This window comes from Lactuca serriola, chromosome 9 (assembly GCF_051521515.1).
Source record: "Lactuca serriola cultivar US96UC23 chromosome 9, Lser_US96UC23_V15, whole genome shotgun sequence".
NCBI lineage: Eukaryota > Viridiplantae > Streptophyta > Magnoliopsida > Asterales > Asteraceae > Lactuca > Lactuca serriola.
The window spans coordinates 10445328-10459463 of NC_136416.1; the positions used below are offsets into that span (position 1 = coordinate 10445328).

Genomic DNA, 14136 nt, shown 5'->3' on the forward strand with positions numbered 1-14136 from the left:
CTCTAAAAACCCATTGACATGTATTGCAGGCAGATTCCCGTGTATAATATTGTCGATAAATGAGAGCTATGGACTTAGCATATGTTGTATAAACCTTGGCAACTATGGACTTAGTGTATGTTGTATAAACCCTGAAAACTATGGATTTAGTGTATGTTGTATAAACCATGGCGACGATGTGACTTCGTGCCTATTCCTTAGGATGAATCCTTAGGAATGAGTGATAGATGATTCTTAGGGTAAATCCTTAAGAAATAATTAAGACATGGTTATTTGTTATTAATCCGGGAGTATGGATTAATACATGGTTATTTGTTATTAATCCGGGAGTATGGATTAAGACATGGTTATTTGTTATTAATCCAGGAGTATGGATTAAGACATGGTTATTTTTTTATTAATCTGGGAGTATGGATTAAGGCATAGTTAATTGTCCCTAGTCCGAGAGTATGGAATGGGCACAGTTATTGATCCGGGAGTATGGATCAGACATACCCAATCCGGGAGTATGGATTAGTTAAAGAGGTAAAATTTAGAACCAGGAGTATGGATTAGGTAAAGAGGTTGATTTTTTGATCTGAGAGTATAGATCGTATCGGTGTGAGGATCGATAGAGTGGGGTAATAAAGAGGATAATGGAGATGAGAAATTGGGTTGATTGTTTGATGTTTAAGCATAATAAATTTATTTATTGTGGGTTGAAAACCCTGTATGCTCACTAGGTTTCCCAACCTGACCCACTCAAGTTATTTTTACGTTACACCGAGAGATTAAAGGATACGTAAAATCATTAGTGTAAATGAATGTAATTTCTGTTTATGCTTATGTTTTTGTATTGACGATGATATCCCAAAGCTTTAAAATGAATAAAATACATTTCCTCGGAAATGATTTGATAATATATTTATCATGTTTTTGGGAACGAATTCCGCAACGTATTTCTTTAAAAGATACTCTGATTTTTTTTTTTAAAAAAAATCAAGCATAAAAAAATCGGTCTTTTCTGGCCGAGAAATTTGGGGATGTCACATTTCAGCTTGCAATCCACTCCATCATCATACTGGGTTTCATCAGGACTCTTGTAAGTCCTAAAAATCCTACCTTTTTAACTAAAGCTTATTAGATCGAGTGCCTAGTTCACTTTTCTCATAATTCATGGAAGTTTGAGTGTTGGGACCTTATAAAGTTTGCAACTTTATGAGTTCCCAAGACTCCTTTGCCACCCTTTTTCCAAAGCTGGAATATTAGTGAGTTTCAGGTTTTATGCATGAGATTGGAGCTCGCTTTCCCTTCACTTTGGCATGCATATCTAAAAATATACGATTTTTATGGTATTTTGAGATAGAGAAGTCTTTTGGAAGGTTTGGTTGCATGGCTTAAAAGATTAAGAGCTTAAGGCTTTAGTCTGTCCAGAGCGTTCGTCATGACGTGACACTTTGGTCAACATGACGTGACGAGGGTCTGATCCACAATTATTTTGTCTCCATTATGCCACGACGTGACCAATGGGCGGTCATGACGTGGTGACCGACTAATGATTTTTGGAGTGTTGACTTTGACTGGACCGTTGACTTTTTGACACAGTTTATCTTTAGGTTAAACTTAGGGTTTTGGGCTGCAGTTTGAGGATTTGGTCCATATTTGCTGTATATGTGACCTGTAGAGCTGGTTATCGGATTTGTAATCGTTATTGTTATCTTCTAGAATGCGAGGTGAATTTTCTCAGTATACTTTGTACATCAGTATGTGTCCTTGTGTGTAGGATGTTGGTATACTACAATGACCAGTTAGACTTGGTAATTTTGCTATGATTACCTGTATTTGCTTGTTATTATTTTGTGCATAATATGCTTGGGTTGAGGTTGTACTGCTTTATACTGTAAGCCAACAAACCTGGGAGCAATCCAATCATAAGCTGAGAGTCGGGAGGGCATTCCAGTTTTATGATGTAGGCTCATGAGCAATCCAATCTTAGGTTGAGGGTCGGGAGGGCATTATATTCTTATGTTGTGGTGTAGTGGTGATTATGAGCTTTGATACCAATTGTAGTGGTGTTTATTATGATAACAAATGCAGAATATGAAAGATCTAGTGAATCATCATACAAATCATGAACACATGGAGTAAATAAATATTGTTTCAAGCACTCGTTAGTTTGGTTAGAAAGAGTACAGATGGGTTTGCTATTTCCCTCTCTAAAACTAACACTCCAAAATGATCATTGCATAATGGGAGTCATTCACTTCCTAATTATGGGAATAAACCAACCCATTTACACATACAAGAGGGTAAGCCACATCCAAGAAGAACTTTCACCCTAACATTCTCCCCCTCAAAGTTAGGATTGGATGTCCCGACTTCAATATCCACGAGCTCGCGCGATCAAGACCAAACTCCCCCTCGAAATGATACTGGTCTTCAAATCCGCAAATGAATATCCGAAGCTTCGAATACCCACTCTTCATTCTCCTCCTTTTTATAATAGAAAAAATGATTATAAAACCTATTAAGGGTGAGAAGCGGCCGATGAATAATCTTCACATAACTCTTTAAAATTTTCCAAATTTTCAATTTTTGTGAAAAATTTCGACTTTTGGGTGAAAGTTGTAAGAATTTCCAAAATCCAGGTAAAAACTGTCACTTTCTGAATTCTGCAGGGACCTGTTACACCCAAAACAGTCTAAGATGCGAAACTCTACCCCATTTGCAAAATTGGGCGTAAAGTGTAAATTCGCATTAACTTCAGAGGCCTGAAATTTAAATTTCACAATTTCTCAGAATTTTTATCCCAATTTCGCAGTTGGATAAATTTTGCCAACATTTCGAAACTTCAGCTTTCTTCACAAATTGTTTACAGCAATGTCGAAGTTGGACGGACCCAATTCGAAACTTTATTGTTTTATTCCCCAATTTGTTACACAGACAGCGAATTCGTCTTTCATGTACACTCTTGGCTTTTAGTTTCAAAGAATTCGTTATCAAATCGTTTATGGTCCATGACAACGAAGTGCGAATTCACATATCATGTACTTGCCTTCATCAACAAACTACAACGACAACCCTTCACTACTCGACCATCGAACCTGATTTCAAGACAGGCTTCGCTTTTTGCAAATCTTTGATATAAAAAATCATCGATACCAAAATCGATTCTTTGTTATCAAAATCAATTCTTCGCTTATCATTCAACCCAACACTAAACTTCAATTCGACACATTAATAACGAATCCTTCAAACTCGATATCAAAATCAAACTTGCGACCATCGAAATCAAGCTTGCGACCATCGACCTCCATCTACAAATACATTTGATCTCACTTACAAAGAGTCCTTAGTCCTCCGATTATGCAACCCACTCTACTTGGACTAGTCGAATATAATTGCATTCGATTATCAATTCAATAACCCATTTCGTTTTCAATCATCGACCATCAAAAACGAATACAGACTCCACAGTCGAATCCCCAAGGCTTCAAACATCGACTTCCAAAATCATTATTCCCTTCGAAGTCGACTCCAAATCAATCTTGCATACAATCTTCGAAATCAATATATAGCCTTGGACATCAAAACACTCGATTTCATCACTTCGCTACTCGACCAAAATTGACCCGTCGAAATTGATTTTTCAATCATCGACATCAAAATACATTCACGATTCGTCCTTCGTTTTCCATTACAGGGAGCCCCAAAATCGATTATACTATATGCGAAGACTCAACTTAGACCATCGATTCGTTATTCTCAATTCGTTCCCAACTATTGACCATTGCTACTTGACATCATATCGACCATCTGTTCGTCATCCATACATTCGAAACCTTCGTTCCCAGATCATCTTGTTCCAGTCGATAACATCGACCAAAATTGACACCGCGACTCCAAGCCAGTTTATTCCCAATTCGTTTTAGTTCATCAAGAAAATCAATTTTGACTTATACCATTTGACTTTCTCAATTCAATCGATTTCGAACATTACAAGCAATATTTTCGTTCCTGTTTAGCTTTCTCATTGAAAATCAATGCCAGACATGTTGAATCGAACTTCGATTTCAATCGATTCTTCAACATTCGAACTCTATTTTAACTTTAATCGACTCCAAAATGAATGCCATTACAAACGAAAAGAACATACGTCGAAGTCAACATCAGGCTAAAGATCATACAAGCTAAGATCGAGGAAAATTTGATTCAATAAAGCATTACGAAGCAACAAGGCTTTCGATTCCACTAAATATCAATTAGACTTTGATCAAATGAAGTAAAATGATATTCACGAAGGAAGAATCAAAAAAATATAAATCGATGAGGTTGTATCAAGATAAACGGTAACCGATTATATGGGCTCAATCCTTTGGACCAATGAATAGTAATAAACTTGAGATTTGGGCTAAAAATTTGGATCAATGAACAGTATTTTGAATTATAATTTTGAACACGATTAATGTGTAGATGAAAAGTAATTTTGCGACAACCATGAAAGAAAACCAATTTTGAATTTAATTTTGATTTTTGGAATTTTGATCTAAACAAAAATAATTGGAGGGTTTGAAACGGATTTGATCAAATGAGACAAATCAATCAAAAATAAAAAACGCAAAATATGAATGAAAATCATGGATGTTTTGGAATCCATTTGAGAATTTATTATGCCTTTTTGACGATTTGAGTTCCATTTGCAACGAACAAATAAAATTTAAAAGATCTTGGTTCTTTTGTTGGAACGAGAAAATCTCAAATTTGAACATTGTACCACCCACGATGCGTGGTGTACAACTCGTTATTCGTGTTAATCGTGTTCTTCAACGATCTAAGAACATTTTCATAAGAACCATCAACACTTTTGAGTTTTGACTCCAAGTTGAATGCAACACTTTGAGATTGTTGCTTTGGAACCCAAATTTGTTTCATGGATTTAAGTTTCACAACAACATTTGACGATTTTTGAGAATAAACCCACTTGTTCTTCCGTTTAATCTTCTTCTTCTTTTTCTTTTTTTATCTTTTTGCATCTTGAATATTTGATTTCAAGAACACCTTCATTCTTGACAACTTCAACTTTGCAAGTTTGAATAAAATGTTTTGGAGTTTGATACTTGTGAATTTCTTGGATGAACGGCTTTCGATAAGGAATCATTCCTTCAAACGAATCACAAGAACACAAAATATCATCAGTTTGAACTCCATAATCTTGAACTTCAACAAACTTAAGAGTAAGAATATCATTTGAGTTTTCAATTAGAGAAATATATTTCTTATTAAACAAATCTCTTTCTTCTCCTTCCTTTTGATTTTTACTACGGACTAATATGGACAAGGCAAATTTAGTCAATCATTCAATCATACAAAGTGATTGAAATATTAAGCTTCCATGATCATCCTTCAAACCTCCATAAGAAACCTGAGTACTCCATGAAATCAACCCGCCTAACAATAACCCATAAAATTGATTTTCGTTGACTTTGTATTTGACATATTCAACGATCATAATCCAAGAATCATACGACAAGTCCATCATCCTTGATCAATCAATAAGATCTTGAGTTTTTCTAGAGAGAGAAAGTGATTTTGAATGAGTTTTCTAGAAATAGAAAACAAAAATCACTTGAATTCTAATGAACAAAATCGAATTATGAATAAAATCAATGAGGAATTCGATTTCTAGAATCCAAACTCTCTAAAACACGAAGATCAAAGATCAAATGAAAAATCACCAAATCTAGAATGCCACCATGGATCAATTATTGATCAAATTAAGAACACCCGCTCTGATACCAATTGTAGTTGTGTTGATTAGAATGACAAATATGAAATATGAAAGATATAGTGAATCATCATACAATCATGAACAATGGAGTAAATAAATCTTGTTTCAAGCTCTTATTAGTTTGGTTATAAAGAGTACAAATGTGTTTGTTATTTCTCTCTCTAAAATTAACACTCCAAAATGATCATTACATAATGGGAGTCACTCACTTCATAATTATAGGAAAGACTCAACCCATTTACATATACAAGAAGGTGAGCCACATCCAAGAAGAACTTTGCACCCTAACATGTGGGCTCGAGAGTAGTCCAATCATAGGCCGAGGGCTAAGAGGACATTCCAATCTTATGCTGTGGGTCCGGGGGCAATCCAGACTCCGTGTTGTGGGCCCGGGGACAATCCAGTCTTTATGACTGTGGGCCCGAGGGAAATCCAATCTTTGTGGCTGTGGGCCCGGTGTACATGCATTGTATATGTATTGTTGTATGGAGTATTTTGAAGGAACTCACTAAAGTACATGCATTTCAATGTATTCAGGTACATTAGATGATTGCGGCAAGGCAACAACATGATCATACATATCCATCCTCTTGATAATTTATATTTTGAGAGGCTATTTGTTACTCTGATTTTATGGACTTGATTTGAAAACAATACTTGACCATATTATGGTTTTTGTGAAAATGCTTTATAAAAATAAAAATTTTTATTATGGTTTTTATGATGTAAAAGTACAAAAAAAAAAGGAAAATAACTACTTTTACCATGTTTATATACCAAAACTATAAAATCTTAGAGTTTTAAGTCTGAAAAGTAGTAAAAGTTTATGAAACCCAAGAACCGGTCTTGTAATTTACTCCTAAACAACTTGATTTATAAAATAAGAAAAAAAGTAAATTAAACGAATTGTTCTTATGGTTTAGGATAAATTATGTGTTTGGTGTCTAACTTATTTTTTAACTCGAGAGGTCATTATTATTTGTTGTTGTTACGCTCTTAGTCCTTACTTTTTTTTTGTTACGCACTTGGTCTCTATCTTACCTAAAAATATTATTATTTAAACAGGCGAAAATGATGGGGTAAGTAAGGTAAGATGATGGATGAGGTTAGGGGTGTGTTTATTTAAATAAATTAAAAAACTAAGGGCAAAATAGTATTTTCAGATAAGACAGAGACCAAATGTGTAACAAAAACAAACAATAAAGACTTTATAAGTTAAAAAAATAAGTTAGGGACCAAAGACACAACCTACCTAAACCATAACACCATTCTTGTAATTTACTCTAAGAAAAAATAAAGCCCTCTATCGGCAAAAGAAAACCCTGCCGTTCTCGTCTATTCTCTCTGGCCGACTTTTTTTACCCGCCGACTTCCAGCCGCACCATCACTCATCTCCACACGTCGTCCTTTTCGGTGTCTTCTCCGTCGGTTCATCATCTCTCCTCGCTGCTTCAGGTCTCTCCGTTGTCCGGTAGGCAGGTAACTATCAAAACACATCCTTTAAAGTTAGTTTCACATTTTGCCAGACAAGTTGAATTTATCAATTATAAACCACAATCACATTCACATGTTTGTTCATTAATAAATGTTTCAAGTGCGTTTTTCAGTTTTATGTTTCAATTAGGACAGTACACAATTACATAAAAGTACAACATGTTGTTGCGTAAATTCCACTAACAATTGTAACCTAGAAGGAAGCATGTTAGCTTGAATGGAAAATTCCTCTATGTTATGAAAAGCTGCGGGTGCTCTACCTGTATTTTGTACTACTGGCAATAGCCTTCGATGTTCTGATGTTACTACTGAAACCTAAGAACTCTATGGAGATTGTGCCTTAAACAGTGCTTGCAGGAATATCCATGACCACATTATTTAGTCTACTGCTACTCAGGTGACAGGCTTCTTTAACTGTCTAGTCTTTCTATGCTAACGAATATGACTATTAAGGCTTAACATATACAGCTCCAACCATGTAGAACTCAGTCTTTTTTCTACGTTGCTATATGTCAATTGTATTTGTTTGATTTAAAATACTAGAGCAACTGTCATTCTGTATAATCCATATCTGGTTAGTGGTTATTGTACATCTATTTCAGAATTGAAAGTTAAGCTGTTTTGTAGTTCTTATCAAGAATCTGATCACATTCTCCACTCACTATTTAATAAAACCGAGAAGCAAAAGATCAAAACATTCTTACCTTTCTGTAAACTTGGTGGATTAGTTTATTAAAAGTTAAATTTTGTTGTGGAATCCTTAGGATAGATGTTGTTTGTCATGTTTTCAACAATACATACGAGAGCCTTCTGCTCCCTCTTTTTACAACTTAAATATCACACAAACAATAGAATCTTATATACGAAGATTATTAGCTTTACACATGTTCTGTTTAATTTTGCAGTGACAGCTGTCACAGCAATGGCTACTTTGATTTCTCAAAATGCGGTTTCTAAAGACAGAGGCGAGAAGATCAAAAGAAAGAATCCTGATCTTGACGAGACTTTAACATTAGATGTGTTACAAGAAACAAAAAATTCAGAAAACATGACCACAGTGAAGCCTAAGAAGAAAAAGAAAGAACGAAAAGAGGACAAACAAGCTGAAACTAAGCAAGCAATTGAGATGAAGAAACTCGAAAACGTCTTGTTTGGGTCTTTATATCCAGTGGAATTTGGGAAGAACATTGAAGAGGAAGAAGAAGAAGAAGAAGAAGAAAGTGCTTTGTTCTTCACTGATCGTTCTGCCAACAGTGTGTTGTCTGTATATGAAGAGGATGCAAAAACAGGAGAAATAGAAATTGTTGCCACAGAGGATCACGCCCCACGAAAACCCGTTTGGGTAGACGAAGAGGAAGAAAAAACCAACATAAACATTTCAAACGTCAACCGTTTAAGAAAGATCCGGAAAGAAGAAGACGAGAAACTAATATCGGGATCCGAGTATGTTTCAAGGTTACGGGCCCACCACATGAAGCTCAACCCGAGCACAGACTGGGCCCGGCCCGATTCACGCGAACGGATTTACAACTCCGATGACAGCGATCAAGAAAACGGAGATTTTGATGGTATCCTTCAAACCACGGAAGATCTTGTTGTTTCGGGCAGCTCAAAACTGCTGCCCGGGTTACTCGAGTATTCAAGATTAGTCGATGCAAATGCACAGGACCCGTCCAGCGGTCCGATAAATTCGGTTCAGTTCCATAGAAACGGTCAGTTACTTCTAACCGGTGGACTAGACAAAAAGCTGCGGTTTTTCCAGATCGATGGAAAACGAAACACAAAAATTCAATCCATTTTTGTTGATGATTGTCCAATCAGAAAGGCGGCTTTCACCCCAGATGGCTCGCAGGTTATCCTTTCCGGAAGGCGAAAGTTTTTTTACAGCTTTGACTTGGTCAAAGCAAAGATGGATAAAATCGGTCCGTTGGTGGGGCGTGAGGAAAAAAGCTTAGAAACATTCGAAATCTCCCCGGATTCGAAAACAATCGCGTTTATTGGCAACGAAGGGTATATTCTACTGGTGTCATCCAAAACAAAAGAATTAATAGGAACTCTGAAAATGAACGGAACTGCCCGGGCTTTAACTTTCGGGAATCACGGGCAGGAGTTGGTAGCCACGGGTGGGGACGGGCAGATCTACCATTTTGATATGAGAAGCATGAGCTGTTTCCATAAAGGTGTTGATGAAGGGTGCTTAACGGGTACAGCTCTTGGAATGTCACCAAACGGGAACATATTTGCAGCGGGGTCCGATAGTGGGATTGTGAATGTTTACAATAAGGAGGAGTTTTTGGGGGGAAACAGAAAGCCAATGAAAAGGATCGAGAATCTGACAACAAAAGTTGATTTTATAAAGTTTAATAGTGATGGGCAGATTTTGGCGATTTGTTCGAGTATGAAGAAGAACAGTATGAAGTTGGTGCATGTGCCTTCGTTTACTGTATTTTCAAACTGGCCACCAGCAAATAAGGCGTTGCAGTTTCCTCGGTGTTTGGATTTTAGTCTGGGTGGAGGGATGATGGCTATGGGGAATGCTGCTGGTCATGTGTTGCTCTACAAGTTAAATCATTATCAACATGCATAAGCCATAAAGCAAGCAAAACCCCATCTGTCTGGTTTTTACCTTATTCAAGCATGTTTGTTTTTACTTGATAGTATTAAGTTACAGCGACATCTATCTGTTTGCAGATTATTTTTTGGCTATAAACTGTTTTGGTTTCACTTTGTATTTTTTTATTTTACTATTATTTACTTCTATTTTTTGGCTATAATCTTATTTACTTTCGTTTGTTTATAATCTATAAACTGAGTATTTTAGTGTTCCGTTTTCCATAAAATCTATAAACGATGCACTGTGGAAGCTAGAGGGAGAAGGTAGGGCCGTGTTGGGCTTTAATACCAAAAAAGTCGGTTAAACTCATTGATACGTCTCATTCCATTAAGACACTGACACATACATATACAACAATCAGTTACATATCGAACCTATCTACAAACATATGCTAGAAAAAAAAGATACACGCCAATTCACTAAAATGTCTTATTAATAAAACTGATATATTTACATATTTTATGTTAATATGTTTTGTTCTTTTGTCCATAAAATATATTGATGATGAAGATGCCCTTCGATTTCCAGTTTTTGATCTTTTGAGTAGTTATAGTCAAGGAAGCGAATGATAGCTGCATAATGACACCTAACTAATGTGAAACACCCTCGGACAGACAATTTGTAATTGTCATTTAAAATAATAGTTCCAAGGCATTTTGTAGAACAATGATCATTTTTGGATAAACAAATTGCAGACAAGGTTTCAAATATGACATCTATAAGAAACAAGTGTCGAGATATATGTGGGGGTAACAAAATATCAAAAGACAATAGTTAAAGAGTGACTATTTTAACATCAACCAGATGTCTGTTAAATGTCCAAATCTAAACTTCATAATATGAACACATGTTAAACTTAACAAAAAAAAAAAAAAAAAAAAAAAAAAAAAAACCATGAAACTATTTTTTATAATCGTTAACAGTTTTCAAATATATAATTTAAATATAACTTACAATAAGAATAGTTAAAGACAAAATTACAAAAATGTTCCATATGGTTTGCCAAAAGTCATAAAGTCAGTCCCTGCTAATTTTTTTTGATGCAAATAGTCCTTGTGGTTTGCAAAACTTGCAAAGTTGGCCCTTTTTACTAACACCGTTAGTAAAACGCCGTTAGGGACTGAATCTATAAGGGCATTTTCGTCTTTTCAAGTATAAAGGGATTAAATTCGTTACATTTGATAAACCACAAGGACCATTTTTGAAATCTCTTTGAAAAAGACAATTAAAATGCAAGGGAAGGAATCGAACTCGTGACCTCCACTCTTCAATAAAGCGCCTTAACCATTTGAGCTAAAGACCAAAGTTTTTACCTTCTAAAACGCATTTATATAATAATAAATCGATAAAACATAAACAATAAATAAATTTAAAAAAAACATTTTTTTACATAATTTTTTTTAATAAAACAAAATGTATTTTAGCGTACTATAAAAAATACGTTTAGAAAAAGTATTTATTTTTATATATTTATTTTACATAAATTGTTTTTTTTAATAAAACATTTTTTTTACATATTTATTTTTATGAATTTATTTTACATAAAATGTTTTTTTTATGTCTTTAAAAAATACATTTTCATATAATATGTTATTAGGTTGTAATGGAAGCCAAAATCGGCCGAATTGGTTCTTTTTTTGGCCAAATCGGATTTCTAAAAACCGTTTTTCGGTTAAAAAAAACATAGCAACAATTTTGCTATATGTATTTAAGCAATTAATATGTTTTTTAAGTCACAATCAGTGTTAGTTATTGTTATTTTAAAAAAATATATATTTATTTCTTTCCATCGTCATTTTAACCATACGATTTATAACTAGCGATTAAGTTGAAATACGTAGTTTAAATAAGATATATAACCGAATAGGTTTTATATGTGTTTTTAAATACATATAACCGAAAAACGATTTTTAGAAATACATAAAACAGCATATTTTATGTAAAATAAATACATAAAAATACGTTTTATTTATTGTTTATGTTTTATCGATTTTATTATTGTATATATGTGTTTTAGAAAAAAAAAATACGTTTTGTTTTACTTAAAATGTTTTTTGTAATTTACTTATTTTTTTGTAATATGGAAAAAAGTTTTATTTTATTTAAAAAAAAATTATGTAAAAAAATGTTTTTTGTAATTTATTTATTGTTTATATATTATTAAAAAAATATTTTATATAAAACAAATACATAAAAATAAATACTTTTTCTAAACATATTTTTTTATAAAACACTAAAATATATTTTGTTTTATTAAAAAAATAAGTATTTTTTTTTAATTTATTTATTGTTTATTTTTATCGATATATTATTATAAAAATAAGTTTTAGAAAGTAAAAACCAAATGAGCCTTTAGCTCAAGTGGTTAAGTTGTTGGACACCGTAGTAAAAAGGGCCAACTTTGCAAAAAGAGCCAACTTTGCAAGTTTTGCAAACCACAAAGACCATTTGCATCAAAAAAAATTAGCAGGGACTAACTTTGTGAGTTTTGGCAAATCACAAGGACCATTTTTGTAATTTTGTCATAGTTAAAAGTAATATTATATAAAAAATTATAATGTTATATTTAAAAACAAAACAATATTTGTGGTTTTAAATAATTATTATCAAAGAAACTAACAATATTCATCAAAAAAATTTAAAAAAAGTTAACTTTCTGAAACCAAATTAAAATAATTAAGAGTTTCAAATACATTATTTAAAATAACTTACAACAACAATAGTTAAAAGTAACATTATACACAAAAATTATATTGTTAACTTTAAAAACAAAAATAATGTTTAATATTTTGAATAATTACAGTGATAGAAATTAAAATGACAAGCAAATAAACTTTTTAAAAATAATTAATCATAACAACAACTATAAATATCATTAAACCATATATTATATTTAATTTTATTCACGAGTAACTCGCATGTAGAGGTCATTGACACAACTGAGATTATAGAATTTTAAAAAATATCTATATTATCATATAATTCAAAACAAATAATTTTTATACCAACTTATTATAAGATTTATTATATAAGAACAAATAACAACGTTATTAATATACTTATAAATATTTCAAATATATTGTTGTATTCTACGCAACGCATGCCTAGTCATACATACTTATAAAGTTAGCATTTTTTCTTGAATCTTATGCATTTGAAACCCCCATTCTTTTTTCCTTTCACCACATTCATTTGAAACTCCCATGACTTTTCAATTTCTTTATAATAATAATTATAATTTGGTAATTAGGTTAAATAAATATCAAATCTAAAGTGTATTCATATATAAACTAAATTTCAATATTAAAATAATATCTTTAATTCTATTTATAAAATTATGTTTTTTTAACTTTTAACATATCATACTTAATTTATTAATTTTAATATATTGTTGAATGTAAACCATTATCATTTTAAAGGTATAATTTTTGAACAATTTGTATAAAATACTTAAATTATTAATTAAAATATAACATTATATGCTCAACTTAAATATAAATTTTATTTAACTTAAACAACCCAAAGATTATTTTATAAATAATTAAAAGTGATTAATTGTAGTGTCTTTCTAATAATGATTTTAAGTTGGTTAATAAGGTTAAATAAATATCAAACCTAAAGTGTAATCATAAATAGACTAAATTTCAATTTTAAAATAATATCTTTACTTCTATTTATAAAGTTATGCCTTTAAATTTTAACATATTATACTTAATTTATTAGATTTAAAATGTTGTTGCATGTAAACCATTATCAGTTTAAAGCTACAATTTTTGAACAGTTTGGACAAAATACTTAAATTGTTAATTTAAATATAATATTACAGTGTCAACTTAAATATAAATTGCAGTTCTGCTAAAAAAACCAAATAATATCTTGTAAATAGTTAAAAGTGATAAATTATAGTGATAAATGCAAAAACTAAATTGTAATATCAGTTTAACTAAAATATTTCCTAAATATATTTATATACTCGTTAAAAAATTTCAAATAAGTAGCTTAAAATAACTTATAATAACAATAGTTAAAAATAACTCTATATAAATGATTATATTGTTACCTTTAAAATCAAAAAATAATGTTTAATGTTTTAAATAATTATAATGATAGAAATTAAAACATTAAGCAAACATATTTTAAAAAATTAGTTAAAAATAACAACTATAAATAATATTAAACCATATATAATATTTTTTTTTTGATGTGTAACTCACGAGTAGAAGTCATTCAAACGATTGAGATTATGACGTTATAATAGATT

General features: G+C 32.0%; 1 pseudogene across 2 annotated transcripts; it reads left to right on the forward strand.

The window, feature by feature from the left end:
* Window positions 1-7051: 7051 nt before the first annotated feature.
* LOC145073167 (U3 small nucleolar RNA-associated protein 18 homolog pseudogene) lies at window positions 7052-10035 on the forward strand (annotated as a pseudogene). 2 transcript variants are annotated; one of them, XR_013691264.1, is made up of 2 exons: window positions 7052-7246; window positions 8167-10035. The product of XR_013691264.1 is annotated as a U3 small nucleolar RNA-associated protein 18 homolog pseudogene, transcript variant X1 (transcript). The 2 variants fall into 2 exon arrangements; XR_013691265.1 differs by lacking the exon at window positions 7052-7246 and adding an exon at window positions 7290-7658.
* Window positions 10036-14136: the final 4101 nt, after the last annotated feature.